Source organism: Talpa occidentalis, unplaced genomic scaffold (assembly GCF_014898055.3).
Source record: "Talpa occidentalis isolate TD23 unplaced genomic scaffold, MPIMG_talOcc4v2.1 talOcc4.7, whole genome shotgun sequence".
Classification (NCBI taxonomy): Eukaryota; Metazoa; Chordata; class Mammalia; order Eulipotyphla; family Talpidae; genus Talpa; species Talpa occidentalis.
The window spans coordinates 103,038,976-103,061,167 of NW_023605083.1; the positions used below are offsets into that span (position 1 = coordinate 103,038,976).

A 22,192-nucleotide genomic window follows, 5' to 3' on the forward strand; every position below is an offset into this window, starting at 1 on the left:
CGCCTGCCCCAGTACCAATCAGGAAGCCTCAACTAAACTGTGCCATTTGGGGGAATCCACTGTATTTTATTTGTACCTCCTGACCCCCAAGTTTTAGGGTGGTGACTAATGTCTATAAACAGAATAAACCAAAGGAAATGCAACAGGCAATCTCCCAGTAACATTCTTCCTCTATAACAGGCTAACATTTCCACTGAGAGCTCAGGAATTTACTGTAAGTCTGGGCCTTTGCTTAATATACTTATATGCATGGCTATGGGGCCCATAAAGTTCAAGAATCATTCAAGTGTTTTTCCTGCTGGATTTCTGCAGTGAGAAAGACACCTCACTAGCACAACCAAAGATAAGATCCCAGCCCCAAATTACTTATTGACACAAAGACTGAACAGAAGTGAGAGAAGAGGGAAAAAAAAGACTGTGAGTCAGACTACTGGTCTCCCTGCTGCTCGCTTTTTTTTTTGAAGCTGTGGACAGTGAGGAGAAGGCAGAGCCCTCGAGAGTCTTCGGAATCCCTTGCTCAGCCGCATAGTCTCCTTTCCCTTTTTTTCCTTTCTTTTTGGCTGAGACTGTCAAAACCAATTATGTGCTTTTGTTCCCTCCAAAAAACTTTTTTTTAAGATTTATCTATTTATACAAGAGCTGGGGTACAGTTCAGAGGCGCAGGAGGGTGAGAGGATTCACCAGAGACAGAGTGGGGAGCAGAACAGGAGGATGGATGGAAAAAACTGCTGAGGGGAGCAGCGGGTGCGACAGGAGAGGTCTGCCTCGCCATGTGGGTCTCTTCCTGGCCAGCCAGGAATCGAACCCGTGCTGCAGAGGCTTCAGGCAGGTTCAGGGCAGCTTCACAGTGTGGCGCTCAACCCGCTGTGCCACCAGGGAGGCCCTTCCTTCAAAATTTTTATTGCATGTTCCCAAACAAGCGCAAAAGTGTTGAGAAACTTAGAAGGGAGCCCACCTACCCCTGTTCCATGTCAGGCACTACCCACAGTGCTCTGAGTTTCATTGCTCAGCAGCCACCAATTTCCAGCCCCCTGCCCCGGCCCCTTCATTTTTTCTGGAGCATTTTATAGTGAATCCCAGAATTTCACTCTTAAATATGTCACTATGGCTCTCCAAATGATAAATCATTTTAAAAAATGTAATCAAAATACATTGCCATGCTTCCCCAAATTACCAACAATTCTGTGATCCCATCTATTACCTACTTTGTTTAAAATTTTCTCAAAACATTTATCTTTCTATAGTGGTTTTATTTCAATAAGCTCCGGTCAAGCTCTCCATAGTGCACTTGGCTGAGAAATCTCTTAAGCCTCGTTGCTGTGGCTTCTCTGTTTTCAGGTCTCACGTCTGGCCTGCTCAATATCCCACCACATTGAATCTATGGGGTAACTAACACATTCCTTTGTTTCCTATAGTCTTGTAAACTGGTGTTTAGATATGGAGGCTTGTTTGACTTGAGTTCAAAGATTTTGTCATGAATATTTTGTGAGCAGTGCTGAAGTTCCTCTTGTACCCCTAATGCCTAATTACCCCAAGTTTGGTGGTTTTGTAACAGGGTGGTCCCCAGGAAAGGGGGAGTTCCCTGCCCCACCCAAGGAAGGGTGGAGCTGAGCAGGAAGAGGAGAAGCTGGAGGAGAGACTGAGGAAGGAAGCAGGATGGAGCCAGGAGACCTGGAGGAGGCGCATGGAGCCTAGAGACACGTGAAGAAACTGCGCTTGTCTTTTGGTCCTGGACTTGTTATAGGACAGGGAGAGGGGCACCCCAGACCCCCACAAACCTGCCTATTCTAAATGGGTTCGGCCATCCGCCGCATCAACACAAAACACATGAGAGTAATGGGAAGGATCTTTAATAAAACTAGGAAACAATACAGGTAAGGCAAAGAGTCTAGTTTCTAAATGAAGCATCCAGAGTTACCCGTCCCCTCGTGGGTAAAAGTCCATCCAAATGGGATTGGCCCAGAACAAGGCCCCAAAGCCTGCCACAAGTCTAAAGCATCTTCCAGTGGGGACCCACAGAAAAGGGTCACAAACAACCGGACAAGCCCGGAAGGAAAAGAGCAAAATCAACATCAAGATAAAAGCTGCCATTGTTACCTCCCCACAGATCTCACCCACATCTGTGTCACGCAGTCCACGACCAAAAGACAAGCGCAGTTTCTTTACTTGTCTCTAGGCTCCATGCGCCTCCTCCAGGTCTCCTGGCTCCATCCTGCTTTCTTCCTCAGTCTCTTCTGCAGCTTCTCCTCTTCCTGCTCAGCTCCACCCTTCCTTGGGTGGGGCAGGGAACCTGGAACCTTCCCCTTTCCTGGGGACCACCCTGTTGCAGACTGGGTGACACAGATGTGGGTAAGACCCGTGGGGAGGTGACAATGGCAGCTTTTATCTTGATGTTGATTTTGTTCTTTTCCTTCGGGGCTTGTCTGGTTGTTTGTGACCCTTTTCTGTGGGTCCCCACTGGAAGATGTTTTAGACTTGTGGCAGGCTTTGGGGCCTTGCTCTGGGCCGACCCCATATGGATGGAGTTTTACCCACGAGGGGATGGGTAACTTTGGGTGCTTCATTTAGAAACTAGACTCTTTGCCTTACCTGTATTGTTTTCTAGTTTTTATTAAAGTTCCTTCCCATTAAAGTGTCATATGTTTTGTGTTGATGCGGCGGATGGCAGAACCCATTTAGAATAGGCAGGTTTGTGGGGGTCTGGGGTGCCCCTCTCCCTGTCCTATAACAGATTTGGCGACCACGAAGATTTAGGACAGCCATCCGTGGTTAGTCAGCCCCATGGGGAAATTGGGCTTCCCTATGGCACTGGCTACCATAAGCGCAAATGTGATTTTTGGTTTCTCCGGTGTGTTTGTTTTGCAACAGGGTGGTCCCCAGGAAAGGGGGAGGTTCCCTGCCTCACCCAAGGGAGGGTGGAGCTGAGCAGGAAGAGGAGAAGCTGGAGAAGAGACTGAGGAAGGAAGCAGGATGGAGCCAGGAGACCTGGAGGAGGCACATGGAGCCTAGAGACACGTGAAGAAACTGCGCTTGTCTTTTGGTCGTGGACTAGGTGACACAGATGTGGGTGAGACCCGTGGGGAGGTGACCATGGCAGCTTTTATCTTGATGTTGATTTTGCTCTTTTCCTTCCGGGCTTGTCCGGTTGTTTGTGACCCTTTTCTGTGGGTCCCCACTGGAAGATGCTTTAGACTTGTGGCAGGCTTTGGGGCCTTGTTCTGGGCCAATCCCATTTGGATGGACTTTTACCCACGAGGGGACGGGTAACTTTGGGTGCTTCATTTAGAAACTAGATTCTTTGCCTCACCTGTATTGTTTCCTAGTTTTTATTAAAGATCCTTCCCATTAAAGTGTCCTATGTTTTGTGTTGATGCGGCGGATGGCAGAACCCATTTAGAATAGGCAGGTTTGCGGGGTTTGGGCTGCCCCTCTCCCTGTCCTATAACAGATTCATATGTCGATTTGCTGTTGGAAAAACTGGCTTGGGCTTTGTGAAGATCTGTGTGTCTGTATGTAATTTGTTTGTAGTGACTTGCTAAGACATTTGATTTTGTGGAAATTGTTCTGTGCCAGTTTTACTCAAAAGATTAGGCAGTACATTGGACCATGTGGCCAGATCAAAGATGGCGTCTGAGGCCACTTGGAACTTTTTTTTTCTTTCTTTTTGTAATCTCTGCTGTCTCATTAGCATTTCTAAAGGCAATAATGGTTCTTCAGTGGTATGTTGCTTTGTCTTTGACTACTTCCTGCCCTGTGTCTGACCGGTTTTGCAAGCCAACTGTGGAGAGGTGGTGTTTTTAATTAGCAAATGTATGCCTGGGTGTTAAGGAAAGAGTAGCCTTATCAGTAACTGGTAATCGCTGGTATCCTTGATGGATTCTTGGAGATAACTTGAATTTTTGCAAAGTCTGGATCAGAAAAATTAACAAGATTTTGTCTGAGTCTTGAAGGATTTGCTATTGTGAATTTTGTCTACACAATTTGTTTTGGGCATGTTTGCCATTTTGAATACTGGATTTGTTCAATTGCTGGTGTAAGACAAGATTCTAAGTTTCTGCTTCCTACTGAGGAAGGTCTGTTGTGGAAAGCACTCTTTAGGGTGCATCATGTAACTGTACCAGGTTTTCATACCTGTGTGGTTGTTGTCCCTCCCTAGTGTGGGGGAGGTGTAATTTGTGCTTAGATGTTTAATCTGCTCTTTCAGCTTCTGTCCCAGAGTGGCTAACAGAAGTAAGGAGATGACTCCTTTTAATTGAAAGTTAATTACTGATAATTTGATTTTGCTTTTTCAGGTTCTATTCCAGGAAACCCAAGGATTGCCTGCTTGGTGGCTAACAAGAGATGACTCCTTTTGCTTAAAGGTTTACTTTTGCTCTTTCAGCTGCTGTACAGAATACCCCAGGATTGACTTCTAACAAAAAGTCTTCAACACTGAAAACCCTAAGGTGATAAACAAGGTCATGTAACTCTTGTGATTAATAAAACTTTTCCTTCCTATTTCCAAAGTCTTAGGTTTGCAGGATGACAACTGGAAATTTTTCTGCCAGCAACACTCCACATTTTTTTTTTGGACTTTGACTTTTTTTTTCTGAGCCTATGGAGTAAAACTGCAGTTACATAACATATTCTACGTGGCATAACTAAAAAAAAAAAAAAAAACTGTCTGTCTATATGTTGTATGTCTGTATGTCCTTCTGTCTGTCTTGTCCTCCAGTGATTGACAGATTGGTATACATGGTGCCCATAGACGTTGAAAAAAAAAGAAAGAGTCTCCGGTTATGAGAAAAACAAAAAGTTATGGTTTGATTGTCAACATTGTGCTACTGAACTAAGCCGGTGCCTTCATAGACATTGAATATTGTTGTTTCTGTTAATTTTCTGATATTTATGGCAAAGCTTCCCAGAAATCTAAATTCAAGTACAAATTTGGTAGCCTGTCATTTGACTGATGCAAGGAAATTTTGTGGAACCTCAGTAGAGCTCCTGAGACACTCCACGAAGTTTCTCCCTTTCCTCCTGGGAAGGCATTACATGAATTTGTTCTATTTGGCTTTTACCTAATGAAGTAAAACTGGAAGGGAAGCATTGTCACTTGGGAAAATGGTAAAACTTTGGTATGTACAAAATGTTAACAGTAGTATTTGGTATGTATGTAAATTGTCAATGGTGATTGTCACCTTGTAATATTGTATAATTCAATTGTTTCACATCTACAGAAATTGCTTCTGAAAATATAGGGAGAAAAGGTCTCAACAGATTCCTATTGATGGAACTGTTGAGAGTAAAACTTTTCTACTAAGGACTGAATAGACTTGGAAATACACCTCATATTTGTTATAGGACAGGGAGAGGGGTAGCCCAAGCCCCGCAAACCTGCCTATTCTAAATGGGTTCTGCCATCCGCCGCATCAACACAAAACATATGAGACTTTAATGGGAAGGAACTTTAATAAAAACTAGGAAACAATACAGGTAAGGCAAAGAGTCTAGTTTCTAAATGAAGCACCCAAAGTTACCCATCCCCTCGTGGGTAAAACTCCATCCATATGGGGTCGGCCCAGAGCAAGGCCCCAAAGCCTGCCACAAGTCTAAAACATCTTCCAGTGGGGACCCACAGAAAAGGGTCACAAACAACTGGACAAGCCCGGAAGGAAAAGAGCAAAATCAACATCCAGATAAAAGCTGCCATGGTCACCTCCCCACGGGTCTCACCCACATCTGTGTCACCCCGTCCACGACCAAAAGACAAGCACAGTTTCTTCACGTGTCTCTAGGCTCCATGCACCTCCTCCAGGTCTCCTGGCTCCATCCTGCTTCCTTCCTCAGTCTCTTCTGCAGCTTCTCCTCTTCCTGCTCAGCTCCACCCTTCCTTGGGTGGGGCAGGGAACCTGGAACCTCCCCCTTTCCTGGGGACCACCCTGTTACATATTTACTAAGTTTTCCTTGACATAATACTCATGCTTTTTTTGCATTTTGTTCTAAATCCACAAAGTTCTCTTGTTTTGGTGACCAGGATCTGCAGCAAGGTTGTAATTTTTTTTCCCCAACAAAGCTAACTTGTGTTTGCATTTTCTCTCCCCTTGATACCAACACAGCATAAAAATAGTGGTAGTAATCTTTTACTACTTATCTCAGAGTCTGTTTTTGCATAACTTCCATAGGGATTTTGTCTGTTTTAACAAAAAATTGGACGTGGTTTGATTGTGTGGCTTTGTGTGGAGTTCTTCCAGAAAGTTGAAAAAGAGCTGAATCAAGAAGAGGAGAACCTGTTTGCCTTGTTTGTAGGGTTCCAGAGACCTCCAAAGAAGGTGAGGAAGCTTGCCTCCATTGGCAGGACTGGACAACCAGGCCAACGAACAAGCCCTGGTACCCTCGAGAAGAGGAAAGCCCAGGTGGAGTCTGATGAGACCAACTTTATACCTGAAGCCTGCATCGACTGGATGCCACCGGTTCGCTCTGATCCTGTATGGAGTATTTCAACAAAGCCAGCTAAAAATTGCTGTTAGTTATTTTCTGCCCTGTGATTTTATGCAAAAATAGGAAAAATGGTTTAAAAGTAGATTTAGTTTGCAAACTTTTGCTATGCTGTTAAAAGTTTGGGATCAAGGTTGAGAAAATTTGTGTTTTACATCAGTTGAACCATTTTAACATTTTTTTCCCTGTGATTTTGATATATTTGCTATCTTGTTTTAGCCAATTCTCCAAATTTTTTTCTTTTGGCTTGGATAATGGACTATTTTTAAGTAATGAAACTGTCATACTGGACATTCATGGACAATGCTGCTGACTAATTGTTGCTTCTCTTACACACATTGTAACCCTAAAAAAGACTGTCTCCTAAGACTACACCCTGAGATTGTGCCACCATAGATATGGTGGAATAAAAATTAAAAGGGGGGATTGTAACAGGGTGGTCCCCAGGAAAGGGGGAGGTTCCCTGCCCCACCCAAGGAAGGGTGGAGCTGAGCAGGAAGAGGAGAAGCTGGAGAAGAGACTGAGGAAGGAAGCAGGATGGAGCCAGGAGACCTGGAGGAGGCGCATGGAGCCTAGAGACACGTGAAGAAACTGTGCTTGTCTTTTGGTCGTGGACTGGGTGACACAGATGTGGGTGAGACCCGTGGGGAGGTGACCATGGCAGCTTTTATCTTGATGTTGATTTTGCTCTTTTCCTTCCGGGCTTGTCTGGTTGTTTGTGACCCTTTTCTGTGGGTCCCCACTGGAAGATGTTTTAGACTTGTGGCAGGCTTTGGGGCCTTGCTCTGGGCCGACCCCATATGGATGGAGTTTTACCCACGAGGGGATGGGTAACTTTGGGTGCTTCATTTAGAAACTAGACTCTTTGCCTTACCTGTATTGTTTTCTAGTTTTTATTAAAGTTCCTTCCCATTAAAGTGTCATATGTTTTGTGTTGATGCGGCGGATGGCAGAACCCATTTAGAATAGGCAGGTTTGTGGGGGTCTGGGGTGCCCCTCTCCCTGTCCTATAACAGTTTGATCACTACAGTCTGAGGTGTCCTTGTCAGCCTGCTCCACCCATCATAAGACTCCCCATCGGCCTCATGGTTTTATTGCCTAGATCCATCTTTTTATCAGTGGCTGCAAAACATTGGTCTTCTATTTTGTGGTCGATGTTTATTAGCTAGAATTCTCCTCTAACTATTCGGTTAACTTGAAATATTTGTGCAGAGGAAAGACAGAATAAGTCCATGATGCTTTCTCTCAATTTGTCTCTTGTGTATATGTGTGTATACATTTATACATGTGCACGTGTGTTTTTCTATAGTTTATGTGGATGGTCCAAATAACAATATCAGTGTTATAATAACAACACAAATAACAAATATTAAGTATTGACTGTATGATAAAAGTGCTATTTGTTGACTGAATGGCAGGAAGCCATTGTGCGACATCTCACCTGAAGTGCGTGGAGAGTGGTCAGAGGAGTTTCAATAACAATGACAAAATCAAGAGAAATAAGTTTAAATAAAGTTTAGTCAGACTGTATTTACTTGATTATGAAATTGCTCTGAAAGGGAAACACTGAAACCACGCTCTTATAGGATTCTTACCAGTAAGGATACTGAAGAACATAAGTTATTGCTGTCCAAGGCTTTAGTAGGAAGTCATGGAAAGATGTTTTCAGTGGCTTTACACTTCTAGATGGTTTTCCTTAAAGTATGTTTAAGTTGGCTGTCTTCATTCTCACCACAACTTGTAGGTCCATTACTCCTTCCTCTTAAAGTGGACCCAGGGGTGGTGTGAAAGTGAAAGCAAAAGGATGACCATAGTTTTTTAATTTCCCTCACGGTTTTTCAAAGTTTCTTCACTTCTCTAAAACTTAACGTAAGTTATCTTGAGAGATTATCTTTATCACCATGGTAAAGAGTCAAGTAATTTATACTCTTGTTCCTTAAATCTTTCCAGGAAATGCACTCTGTATTCCCTTCCTGCCAGCTGAGAATCCAAATTGTGGAAATCTGTTCACAGTGTGCCAGAGTCCCAAGCCACAAAAAGGGAATTCCTGCTGGCCTCCCAGTTACTTTGAGAATGAACAACACTTGACTCCTTTAATAACCAAGTTGCTAGTGACCTATTAAGCCTGTTACTAAATAAGTGATTAGCACTTCATTGTAAGCACTGCTGACTATTCTTGCAAAATATTAATTCAGTATTAAAAAAAGTTTCAAAGTTTCAACAACTGCCATTAAATCTCCAAATTTTCTAAGGATGGCGATGCAGTCACCTATTGGTAGTTCACCTGGAGTGGCCCTGGCAGCCAGTGGGCTGGTCTGTTTTTGGGAAATATGGAAAGACCAAGTAGGGGAAGGTCACTTCTCAGATTTACTAACAAGCTCTGCAGGCAATCTAAAACAGATACCCTCTTCTCTCACTTAATCCCTACACCACACAGCCTCAGGGGTAGGATTATATTCTAAAGTGAGCACTTGAAAGACGAGGAATGCTTTGATTCATAGTTACAGCTAAGTGACAAGCTAATTCTACTCCTGCCTTTATCCTGCACGTACATGTTCCCACACCCCAGCACCTTTCCTTGAGTCAGGCAGGAGGAGCTCATGTGAGTTCAACTAAAGTAAGAAGAGCCAATTAGAGGGTGAGTGTGTGGTAGGAGGGGGCGTGGGCAGGGGGTTTGTTCCCCTGTTGCCAACACTGTGTCTGACCCAGAGTCAAAGGCAAAGCCTGTTTATTGAATTGAAGCAGCTGATGAAAGACAGATTCTCAGGACTTGAGATACAAATCTGTTATTCTCTTCTGAAAGGTCCTACATTTTGTTAATACACATGTGCATGTTGTTTTCTGTCATGACGTTTGCCAATTTTGACCAGCTTTTCCCAATCCTACTTCTTTTTCCCAAAGATAGAAATTAAAACAGGAAAAAAGTTAAAGATTGGGGACTTCCCTGGTGGCATAAAGCGTTAAGTCTCAGCACTATGAAGCTATCTGCAGCTACTGCAGCACGATTTCCTTTCCTGGCCAGGGAGCTGACCCACATGATGCAGCAGACCTCTCCTGTCTCACCTGCTACTCCCCTCAGCAGTGTATTTCCATCGATCTGCCTGTTCTGTTCCCCACGTTGTCTCTGGTAAATCCTCTCACCACCCCATACCTTTGGCCTACACTTCAGCTTTCGTGCGCATGAATGAATAAAATAAATCTTTAAAAAAAAATCCTTCTGTCCTAGAGTCACAGGTGAAAGACAGTAATATGCACATGAGTGGGTCAACTCAACCTCACCTGGGGTACCCTGAACCAGCAATTAACCCACGGTCTGGTTGGGGCTGGCACCTTCACTTCATGTGAAGTTTCTTCACATTCACAACTCAGGGCCCACAAAAGTAAAATTCCTACAGAAGTTGAGTTCTTACATAATAATCACAATACATACAAGAAAGTGTTAAAGGTTAAGAAACATAGTCTGATGTTGTAAATCATAGGCATGTCATTTACACTAACCACACACATACATACACGTACATGATGAAAAACCTTAGGCTAAGAATTCTAGAACAGTCTGGAAAAATATTAAATCCTTTTGTTGATAAAGAAGGGAGTGGCATCCCTAGAACAAAAGTATTCAATAAAACATGCTTTCTGGCAAAAGAACAGGTGAGTATGGGAAAAATTAGAATTACCTGCTGGAGAGGTGATAAAGTGATGAAAGCTAAGATTCTTCAAAATTGAAGGACATCAGTCCTTAACTTAAAAAATTCTACCTAATGTTAAGTAAATACATATAGTAATAGTGAATCCCTACCAGATCCATCATAGTAAAACTTTAAGTACAAAGAAATGCCTTGAAAGATACTGAAGGTGGGGGATGGGAATTATCACATGCAAGTAAAAAGAAAATAGGTCATCTGTTCCCTGGGGAAGGAGGTAAGAAATAAAACAATTTAATACAAACCCTGAAAATGTGAAGCCAAGCTGATCTAGAGCAACAGATGGAATACAAAATGGCACAACCACTCTGGAAAATTCTGGCAGTTTCTTATGAAGATCAACTTCAGTCACCATCCATCCCAGTCCCACTCAAGAGAAAAGAAAATGAATATTCACACACACAAAGTTTTACACAAATGATCATAGGAGCTTTATTTGTAACTGTCAAGAACTAGAAACAGTCAAATATCCTTCAACAGGGGAATAACAAGCTATTATATACCCATGAGACAATACTCAGCAATAATCAAGATGAAGTATTAGTACAGGTAGCAACACCAGAGAATCTTTAAGGTGTTTTGTGCAGTGAAGGAAGTCAGTTTCAAAAGGTTACATACTATGTGCTGCTCTTGTGTGACATTCTGGAAAAGGCAAACCCATGGAGTTGGGCAAGGGAGTGAACTGCCCCAGACTTGGACTGGAAGTGGGGAGTGTGTGAGTGCCAGGCAGCAAGACTTGATTTGTTTAGATGGTGGAATTTTTCTACCTGACACAAATCTATTAACAGAACTGTGAACCCAAAAAGGTCTCTGAGAAATTTAGAATTTAATTAATTTTAAAAAATTGGTGCATGAGTGTGCAGCAAAGAAAGGACATTGGATAATGCAACTTAAGATCAGTGATCGACTGTCTCTTTTCTAATGATTGGAAGTCACAGTCCAACTGATGTCCAATCAATTCCAAAGCTCTGGGTTGGGCAGAAGGGGGCATAGATTTCTGAAAATTGTGTTTTCTTAAATATTCATCACACCATATGCTAGAGTTAGAAAAATGTTTCTATATCTTCTAAGGCTATCAAATAGAAGAGGCAATTTTAGTGAAAATTTAAGGTGACATTTTTAACTGAAAATTCTTTTAATAGGGAGGCCTCCCCAGTGGCGCAGCGGTTGAGCGCTGGGTTGCTAAGCTGCCCGCGGCCTCTGCGGCACCGGTTCGATCCCCGGCTGCTCCCCGGCCACCGGAGGAGGGTCCCACATGGTGCGCAGACCTCTCCTGCCGCCCGCTGCTCCCCTCAGCAGTGTGCTTCGGTCCCTCTGCCTACTCTGCTCCCCGCTCTGGTTCTGGTGAATTCTCTCACCCTCCTGCGCTTCTGACTGTACCCAGTGCTTGTATAAATAAATAAATAAATATTAAAACAAAATTCTTTTAATAGGAATAGGGATTTCAACTTAATGAAATAGAAATAAATTTAAGCATACTACAAGATACGGATATATCTTTAAACATGAAAAGTAAGGATTCAAAAGATAGACTTTGTACCTGAAATTGCATAGGAGGAAGGACCAAATATAATAATATTTCAGGAGAGGCAGTGTATGCACAGTTCATGGATCTACTGTTACATATTGAATTTGAAAAGAATTAACAACAACAACAAAAAGAATTAAACTGACTCAATTTTTTATAAGATGATGTCTTTTATTTGTCTGCTTTTTGCCCAAAAAAAGCCTAACTGCAGGTATTTATCACTCAGCCCTCCCCAAGAGCAGGTTAGGGCTCCCGGTCTCATAAAATGAACATTGTGCTTGTTGACTTTCTTTCTGGCTGCATGCCCTAGGGTGGGGCCAGTTTGGAACCAAAGATCCTCAGAGTATAACTGAGTATTCAGTCCCCTATTCTTCCCTGTTTGAGATCAATGTTTATTACACAAAGTCACTGAAATGACCATGTCTGTCTGACCACGTCTGTCTGGTTAAGATGAAGTCTGTCCCCACCCAGCATGTGCTACAAACTCCAACACAATTCCAGGCAGGCCTGTGCACCCTTGAGAGAAGAAGATGGGCAAAATTCGGACAATAAGCAGTTACCTTCTTAGAGATACTCAGCCTGGGAGGAGAAAGCTACTTTGGGAGAAATTGTCTTGAATAAACCACTGGACTCAATCTACAGATGGCATTGCTAAGGTGGGTTTGGCATGGGACCAGGGGTTAGCACCAAGAAAAAGATAAGGGGGAGAATCATAGTGGTATAGTTGTTGGCTGATCCACCCTGGCAAACTTGTTTCTCAGAAAAAGTTCTCTTTGTGGTGCAGAATGAAGCTCAGCTCAGCCAGTGACAAGGGGAGGTGAATCACCACATTAAAAGGCAGCCCAGCAGTCACCCAGGCCCCTCATGGCTCACACCTGGTCCTTCCCGAGTTGAAATCCAGGCAAAGACATTCCCACTGACACAATGGCAGTAAACACTGATACCACAGAGGGAGGCAGGGTGGTGTCGACCAAGAAAAACACAATGAGCCCAAAGTACAATAATATCTTTTATTTGGGGACTAAGGGTACAAACTCAGGTATCAGCCCAGATTAGACCCTGCTGGGGTCTTTAAGAGGTTTTTAAGGGACAAAGAGAGGGGACGGAGAAGGCAGGATCTCAGAAGCTGCTCACCAAGAACTAGGATTGGTTGCAGATGATATTCCTTAGAGTTCATTGGCTTTTAGCCGAGCTGGCCTTGGTTACTATGGAGAGAAGGAAAAGAAAAAAAAAAAAAATCTCTGCACGGTTCTAGAAGATTGTGCCTAGCTGGAAACCTGCTCCTTCCTGTCAGTAAATATTTTTTTTTTAAGTTAAAAGTTCAGTAAGATAGAGTTTCAGCACAAGATGGAGTTGTTTAGTCTGCCTAGAACATTCCTTTTCACAGTGGGAAGGGAGGAGGCTACATCAGACACTGGGGGTGGGGGTGGGGGACGGCAATGGCAATGAGGAGGGGAAGGGGAGCAGGAAGAGGGGACAGGGTCTTCTCTGTCCCAGACACACTGTGAACCCAAACATCCTACCAACTGCAGGATGATGAGTGAATGAGAGAGATCAGAGAGAGGAAATTTTCAGATCAACTCCTAGGAGGGCTGAACTTTAAGGAAAGTCCTGCTTGTTCTAAGCCACCTCTTCCAAGGCAGTACTTCTGCGGTCTGTGCCTCTCACATTCCCTGATCTGTCTCCTGTCTTGTCCCCCACCCCCTAGCTGGGACTTGGTAGGGGACCATGCCCATCAAACAGAAGGTAGCATCTTCATGGGCCGCTAGCCTGGAGCTCTGCAATCTAGAAGGAAAGCATGCAGGTAGTTGGCATGATTGCTGGCAGAGACCTTACAGCATTCCTGAGTCTCCTAGCAGCAGCTCAGACTAGCAGAAAGGCTTGTCAGGTGCAATGCATGGCCTGCTTCCTCACCCCCACATGGGGATAGTCACAGGCCACGTGAATGAAGATGTACCAGGATGGAATAGTCTACACACATGTTCCTGGCACCACCTTGGAGCGGGCACCCCTGGAACACTGTGCCTACCCAGGCACGGGTGTCCCTCCAGCAAAGCATCCGTTCACCATAAAACAACTAGCAATCTTATTAATTGGAAATGAAACATTAAAACAAAAGACACTATATTTTTTTTAGTAGAAAAGAACTTGAATAGAATTAGTATGAAGGGCCTCCCTGGCGGCGCAGGGGTTAAAGATAGTGCTATCAAGCGATCGCCAGCTACCACAGCACAAGTTTGATGCCAGGCCAGCCAAGGAAGAAACTCACATGGGATGGCAGACCTCTCTTGTGTCATCCGCTGTTCCCCTCAGCAGTTTATTTCAGTAGATCTGTCTGGTCTGCTCCCCACTCTCTCTGGTGAATCCTCTCACCCGTTGCACCTCTGGCTTACACCCCAGTTCCTGTGTGCATAAATAAATAAATCTTTAAAAATAAAAGAATTAGTATGAAATAGAGAGATGAGAAGACAAAGAATACAGTTTTCAAATGAAGCACCCAAAATTGCCCATCCCCTCATGAAAATGCCCAGCCAAGCAGAGTTGGCCCAAAGCAGGGCCACAGAGGTCCAAAAGCTTGCCACAAGTCTGAGGCAAATTCTGGGAGGAAACCACAGGAAGGAAGCAGAAGGGGCGAGACAAGTCTGGAATAAAAAGAATAAAATCAAAGTACAAATCAAAGGAAAGGCTGCCATTGTCAGCCTCCCTGCAGATCTCTCACCCACATCTCTTCCAAATGTCTCCTTCCATGTCCCCCAAGTCCCTGGTGCAAGTCCAAGGCTGGGAAGCAAGCATGGCTACTTCACATGTCTCTCTGCTCAAAGTGCCTCCTCTGATAGTAATTTTTTTAATCAAGTGCACTTTTGAGCTTCTTCTTAGAATTGCTTTTCCTTTAATGCACGTATTGCCAGACACCATAAAGCAATTTTTAAAATAAATCAACACACATAATTTAAACTGATAAGAACAGGTATTACATTTAATCTTTGCCAAAAGGCCAACATATGATAGCATATACAATTTTGAGTAATGTTTTTTAATAATTTTTTAGGAGGTTAAAAATGTAAGAAAGGGAGGATATTGTGACAAACTCATCAATAGGTGCTTGAGTGCTAAGAATAGATTCTTTGACTCTGACTCAGAGAGAGGGAGAAAGTACCAGTTATCCCTTGATCAACAAAGGTCTTCACAGATTCATCGAAGGGACAACTTGGCATCTTGGATAAAAGCTTCATCAGAAAAATCTATGGAATTTCCTCTCCTGGAAGGAAAAAGAAGAAAAGAGGGAACTGAAATTGATGATTATACTCATTAATTTCTCTTCCCTATTCTATAAAAATTTAATTATTGTTTAAATCTAAAACTAGGTGTGACATTGTTAAGTGCTTGAGAAATGAGAAGCAACCAGTCCTGCAGCAGCACTGAGCTCACCACTCTCAGGGCCCAAGGATTCTCCAGCCTCGCTTGCTCCACCTGTGCATTTGCTTCTTCACCCAGTGGTTCAGTTATTCAGGCATCTCCTTAAAAGCAAATATTCCAGTACTTTTGCTATAAGGCAAAGGATCTAAAAGAACTGTCATTGGCTCAGAACATCTCTCAGTGGCTCTGGGTCTGGTCACCATAAATACAAACGAACGGGCCTTTGGTGCAGCAAAAGAAAAAAAGAGGATATATTTTAACGTACAGGGTAGAGGGAGAGGGAGAAGGTTGGGTTTCCATGATGTAGCGCTGTAGCTATAGGACCCAACAGGGTGTGGCAAGGCCTGCTGTATCTGGAACAGGGACCTGGAGCACCCAGGGACAAAGTATTACCAAGATCTGCCACCACTTGGGAGGCAGGGTGCAAGAGAAGCCTCCCTGGCCGGATGGCTCTTATTTGCAACAGCTCTGACAAAAAAATAATTGGAGCCAATATGCATTCCATTTTAAAGACTTCCAAAATGGCAGCTCTGCTCCACCCCCTTTTCAGCAGCCACCTCGCTCAGAACATCAGGGGCAGAGTTCAGACCAAGGCACTGTGATAGTGCGAGCCTCGTCCTCTCTGACTCAGCAGTGTCAAGAAGTCAGGAGGTAGAGTTTGACCCTTCACCCTGGTGGGAAAACCTGAAGGATTTATGCCTAGCCCAGGAGGTAGCACCAACCACACTGAGACCCACTCCAACATTTTGACTTAATTCTTTCAGAGATAGCCTGGATGCTACCTTTTATTTATTTATTTATTTATTTTTAGAAACATTTACTTCCACATAATCAGAACTTCATCCCTGTATTGCCAATCAATTTGGGGAAATTGTGGCACTATTTTAGAAACCTGCATCCCATCATGAAATGCTTATAGGGGTCATGGAATCATTTGAATCATGGAATCATTTTTTCATTAGAAAAAAATTTCTAATGAATCATATTATAGTCCTTCATGCCCCCAACCCGGTTAAAAATCACTGGAATTATTTAGAAATGTTTCCAATACTACATGATGAACTTTTGACAAAGTAATTTTACGGTACTTGAACTAGATCAATACATTCTGGTCAATACAATAAGGATGAGTTTGCCCAATATGGCAGGCACATAATGGGATGCCAAAAGCTATCCATAGTTTATCTTTGTGACTACACTCTATTTCTCCAGAGATGTAAATCAAAACCATTTCCCAAAGCCATATACAGAGTTTTAAAAAAATATACCTAGTAGTTTTTTGAGGCTACAGCTTCAGTATCTCAAGACATTTTGCCTATTAAAAAATCCATAAATTTTCAAGCTAAGGTGAAAAATAATCTAACATTACAACATGTAGCTGGGACTAATCTATTTCATTACTTTTTTAACTCAGGAGAAAACCCAGGAGATTTATGAGATCTACCTAAGAGATTAACCAGACATCCCCCTTTAGCATCTGATGTATATCAGAAAGATCTCTAACTCCCATCTGGTTATAATAAGGATAACAGAGAAAAGGCTTGGGTGTTATACTGACTCTAAAGAATCAATTCTTTTTACTTGAAGTAAAAAAACTGAAAGTCAATTCAGGGAGGAAGTTTAATAGCCCCTGGAGCAAATGGGAGTTTTGTTCATTTTGGAAATAATAACTCATGGCAGCTGGAAAGTGAACACATTTTGTTCCTTTAGAGAAACCCTGAGTGACAGCTGCCATCCTGCCCCATCGCCTGGAATAAATCTGCACATGCAGTCACCTTGGTTTGTTGGCACTTTTAACTTCTGAAACTGGCTTGGAAGTCTACATTTAAGGACACATGAATTCTTTCCTAAGAGAAATTCTGCATGTCACCCAGTGAACAATTATTTTAAGTTTTACTGAGTATGTTTGCGGTTGATGTTTTGGCAGGGGTCTGTGTGCTAGGCCAATGTTCCATTTTGTAGATTTTCTTATGCTGAAATGCTAGTCTATTCCAGTAACTAATTTATTCTTTCTAGAGTATATGTGGTCATAATTAATTTAAATAATTACCCTCTTATGGAGGTTTACAAACTGACAAGAGGAAAGTCATTGTTTAGAAATGTTTAAGAACCTGTAATAAATGCTATACAGTGCCAGTTTTTAGAAGTTGGGTATTGCAAAATACAAGTTCTGTGAAATGATATGCAAAACATCAAAAGAAATTAAAAACTTCTCTAGAACAGATGATTTCACTACCTAACATTTAAAGAAGAATCAACTCCAACTGCCCATGATCTAGGCCAAAACTCCTAAGAGGAGAGAACATTTTTCATTTCATTTGAGAGAGGTATTGAACTAACACCACAATCAGATGTATGAAAAAAGGAAATCCCTCATGAACATAGAAAAAAATACTCTAACAGCATTAGAATTCAGCAGGACAAAGAGAATTATACACTATAACGAAGTGAAGTTTATTCTATGGAAGAAAATCTAGTCCAATATTCAAAATTCAGTCAAGGTAACCCATCACATTAACAGAAGAAGAAGAAATTTCACATGATCATATCAATTGACATAGAAAAAAACTTGTGAAAATAATCAACATTCCTTGTAAAAAATATTCTCAACAGGGCCTCCCCTGGTGGCGCAGTGGTTGAGCGCTGGGTTGCGAGGCTGCCCGCAACCTCTGCAGCACCAGTTCGATCCCCAGCCACTGTTGAGGGTCCCACAAAAAAAAAAAAAAATTCTCAACAAACTAGGAATAGAGGGGAACTTCTTTAGCTTGATCAAGAACACCTGCCAACAGACTACACTGATATCTTACATGATGGTGAAGGCTGAAGGTCCCCTCTACTCCCACAAATGGGAACAATATGAGGGTGCCCACTTTCACCATTACAATTCCACTGTGTGGAAGTGCTAGGCGAAGCAAAGGCAAGGAATGGCAACAAAAGACCTACAGTTATAGTTGAGTCTCATTATTTGCAGTAGTTGTCTTCTATAAATTTGCTGTAATTACTGAGTTAGCAACTTCTGAACTGTTGCTCCTAAGGGAAGTATATTGTTAGGTTCCTGTGAGCCTCAGGTCACAACATTTTCATCAACTCAAACACTACGTGCATTATACAGTTTCTCTGCCAACATCCTTATAAATATCCTTATAAAATAAGCTTGTCTTATCAGCATTGACAACCTTTTCCCCTATCTATCACTTAGCAAGTATTTTTAAAATTCTTCTCCAGTCTCCTGATCTGCAGAACACACCTCACCTGCAAACTTAACATTTTTCATGCTGTGTAGCTGTTTGAAATGTGCAAACCAGATGGCATTAGCCAAGAAGGGTTCAACAGTTTTCTGATGCGGAGTAATGTGACCATCAATTGCTTTGACTTTCCTCACAACCATGCTGTCCACCACACTTTCTAGCAAGAATGTCATCACAGGAATCCGCAAATTTACCTGCCTTCCCATAGTGACTGAATACATTTTTCCAGAGCAGCCTCATGGACAGACTGGTGACTCTCCTCCTTTTTCTGGGTATACTATGTTGTTGATTCACTGACTTTGATCTCAACAGTCCCATATCTCAGGCTGACAAAGCTTGTGTTACGCATCTCTTTTCTTCTAAGGCACATCATAGCCTTTGTGTGCTTAGGAACACCAGACAGCATGTCAGCACTATACTTGAGACCTAAACAACTAACAAAATGCTCAAAAATGCAAAAAATGTGGCACAATATAGTCCACCAAAAGGACACACAAAGGCAGAGATCTCCTTGTTCGACCTCAGCAAAGAATAGGTACACCAAGAGACTAAAAATTTTCAGTGCTCTATGCATGTTTGCAGAAGACCATGAAAGCACTATGTGTATTGTTTTGAAGTTACAAATAAATTTTAGTGAATAAAATTACAAATATAGAATTCATGAATAATGAAGATCAATGGCATTTGCAAGTATGTATGTGACAAAGGATTCATATCTAGAGTACATAAAGAATTCTCAAAACTCAACAGCATAAATGTTATGTACTTATTGTGGGAATCACTTTGAATATATACAAATATCAAATCATTATGTTGTACATCTAATACAATGGTTTGTGTCAATTATATCTCAATAAAAATAAAACTCAACTGTAAAAATATAAACAATGTAATTAGAAAATGGGCAAAAAGTCTTAGAGAAATATTTCATCAAAGAGGCATATGAATGACAAATGAAGCACATGAAAAGATATTCAACATCATTAGTCATCAGGAAAATTAAAACCACAAAGAGATATAACTAGATACCTGTACTGAAAATGCTCGATGCCTGGCAGACTCATCCTGGATTTGGGCAGACCAAAGAAGAGCTGAGGAACCGTGGGTAGTTCTGACATAACTTTATTGCTTCAGCAGGGGACAAGCTATGGGGCAGTGTATGCGACAATGTATGTGGCAGAGTCAGTGGAAAGTTCCACTGGTCTTTTTATAGCATTTAGAGACAAAGGCGGCAGTAGGCCAAATATGTGATGGTTACCTAATGTCTATAGTTTAGCACAAGAGGGGCACATATCATGGTTACTTAACGTCTGCGAGCCTGGGTGACTCCATGTTTCTCCCCTGACCCCACAACACCCATCAAAACAGCTAGCATAAAAATGATGACAAGACCATAGGCTGGGGAGGATGAGCATGGACCTCTATGGCATGGCTGGTGGAATATAAAATGATATCACCACTTCAGAGAATAGTATGGCAGTGTCCTAAAGACCTAGACAGCCATGCACCATACAACTTAGCAACTGCAGTCCTGAGCTTTTGCCCCAGAGGAGTGGAAATTTAAGTCTACATAAAAATCTATACATGAATGCTTGTACCAGCTTTATTTTAGTAGCTTAAAATTAGAGACAATCACAATATTCTCAACAGGTAAATGGTTAAGGTAAGCTGTGGTTCATCCATACTGTGGAATAATACTCAGCAATAAAAAGGAACGCAGTGATGATGCAGCAACAATTAGGATGGATCTCAAGGACGTTATGCTAGGGAAAAAGTCGTTCTTTATATATCACTGCACATCTATTTGAATGACTATCAAAAGACCAACGTATTAGCAAGGAAACAGAGAGAAGAGAACCTTTGTAATACTGTTGGTGGGAATGTAAACTGGTGCAGACAGTGTGGAAAACAGTAAAGAGATCCCTCAAAAATTAAAAATGGAAATTCCACGCAATCCACTTATCCTACTTCTGGGAATTTACTGAAAGAACACAAAAACATTAATTCAAAAAGGTATATGTATCCCCAAGTTCATTGCAGCGAATGCTACTTAGCTATTTAAAAAAGATGAAATGTCTTAATTTGTAACACCATGGATGAACCCAGAAATATTGTGCAAAGTGAGGCAGTCAGATGGAAAAAGACAGATACCATACGATTTTACTCATAAATGGGAGATAAAGAAACAAAACAAGTGAACAAATCAAACCAAACAAAAACAAATCCTTAGACTCTAAGAACAAAACCGTGGTTACCAGAAGTCACGGGGGAGGGGGCAATTGGGTAAAAGGGGTCAATTGTATGGTGAGGGATAGAACCTAGAATTTTGGTGATAAGCATAAAATTATATATACAGATGTTGATATAGAAGTCTGTATCCCTAAAGCCAATAAGCTATAAACCAATAAGCTATAAAAAAATTTAATTTTAAAAAAGAAAAAGGTAAATGACTAATTCCTGAAGCTCACAAAAGGTATGATGCCACTTAAGAATACTCTCAAGAGGACAAAGTTACAGAGGTGGAGATCACATTGGGGGGTGTCAGGATTATGGTTACTGGTAAGGGAGGGACACAGATGGGCAAGCTGGAGGGGTTCTTTGTGGTGATGGCTCAATTCTGTGTCTTGGTGACTGGAACCTGCATAGGTGAGGAAATGACAGGACAGTGCAAACATACCCTGCCAATTTCAGTTTCTCAGTTTTGCTGTTGCTCTACAGTTCTATAAAATATCATCAGTGAGGAAACCAGGGCCAGGCACGTAGGGCCTCTTTGTATTTTTTGTGTGTGTGCAAGTTTCTGTTATGCTATTATAATTTCAAATGAAAAGTTTACAACATCTTTAAAAGACATGTAATGCCTTGGGAGAAAGTGTTTCCAATAGCAATGAAAAAACAAGCATCAATAACAGAGACTGTCCAAAGAAGTTGTACAATCGATAAGTGAAAGAGAGACTGAGAAAAATGGGCAAAGCACACATGCCGCACATTCACAGCACAGGATGGAAAATGCCAGATCCGCCGTGAAGACGTCCTGCTTTAAGAGAGTGTAAGAGCGTGAGAATGTGTCCATCAGGACATCAGGTCGCCTGGACTTCATGTGTCTCCTTGAGGTGCAAGCCATGTTGGTGAACAGAAATGGGCCCAGAATAGCATCTCCTGGGCTGAGTCAAGTGTGTCTAGTGAACTCACCTCTAATTTTGGGCTCTGCACCAGAAAATCCTCTTCTCTGTCTGTATCTCCCATATCAGAGGGGTTTCAGTTTCTTTTTGAATTTTCCTGCCACTGGACCCAGGCCTGCTGAAGGCATAGCCACATCCTGCTCATCTTCAAAGCCGCAGTCTCGGCAGAACTGGACATATGGAGGCTCAGGAAATACTTGTTGGCTGATCAACTTGCTCATCCAAAGTGCACTGGCAAATGAACAACCTATGTTTCCCAACACCTCCCCCTGCTCAGAGTTTTCAGAAGGTGAGTCTTTTCTTCTGCCTCAAGGCAAATGCATTAAGATAATGTATCTCCTTTCAAGGCCATTGTGTCTAATGAAATTCTTTTTTTGGTTTTACAAAACAATAAGAGCAGTAACAAGCAGCACCAACTCTGAGGCAGGCTCCTTGTCAATAGCTGTGTATTTTTAGCTGGGCAACAGCAGCAAAAAGATCCGGGGCAAAGCATTTGCCTTTCTAAGCTGCAGGAGTGACTTCAGTCTTCACTAACCCCCTGGAATATACTGTGACCTCTGGAGTGGAGATATTGGCAGGATCGAGGATCCTCTTCAACACCAACTGGCCAAATGACCTCTTTCTACTCCCACCTGCCGCCTT

General features: G+C 42.2%; 1 long non-coding RNA gene across 1 annotated transcript; it reads right to left on the minus strand.

Moving 5' to 3' along the window:
- Positions 1–12,714: 12,714 nt before the first annotated feature.
- On the minus strand, positions 12,715–21,894 carry LOC119231788 (uncharacterized). Its single transcript, XR_005121948.2, has 4 exons — positions 21,561–21,894; positions 14,864–14,965; positions 13,976–14,109; positions 12,715–12,911 (listed from the first exon to the last, which is right to left on the minus strand). It is a non-coding gene; the product is annotated as an uncharacterized LOC119231788 (long non-coding RNA).
- Between the last annotated feature and the right edge of the window lie 298 nt (positions 21,895–22,192).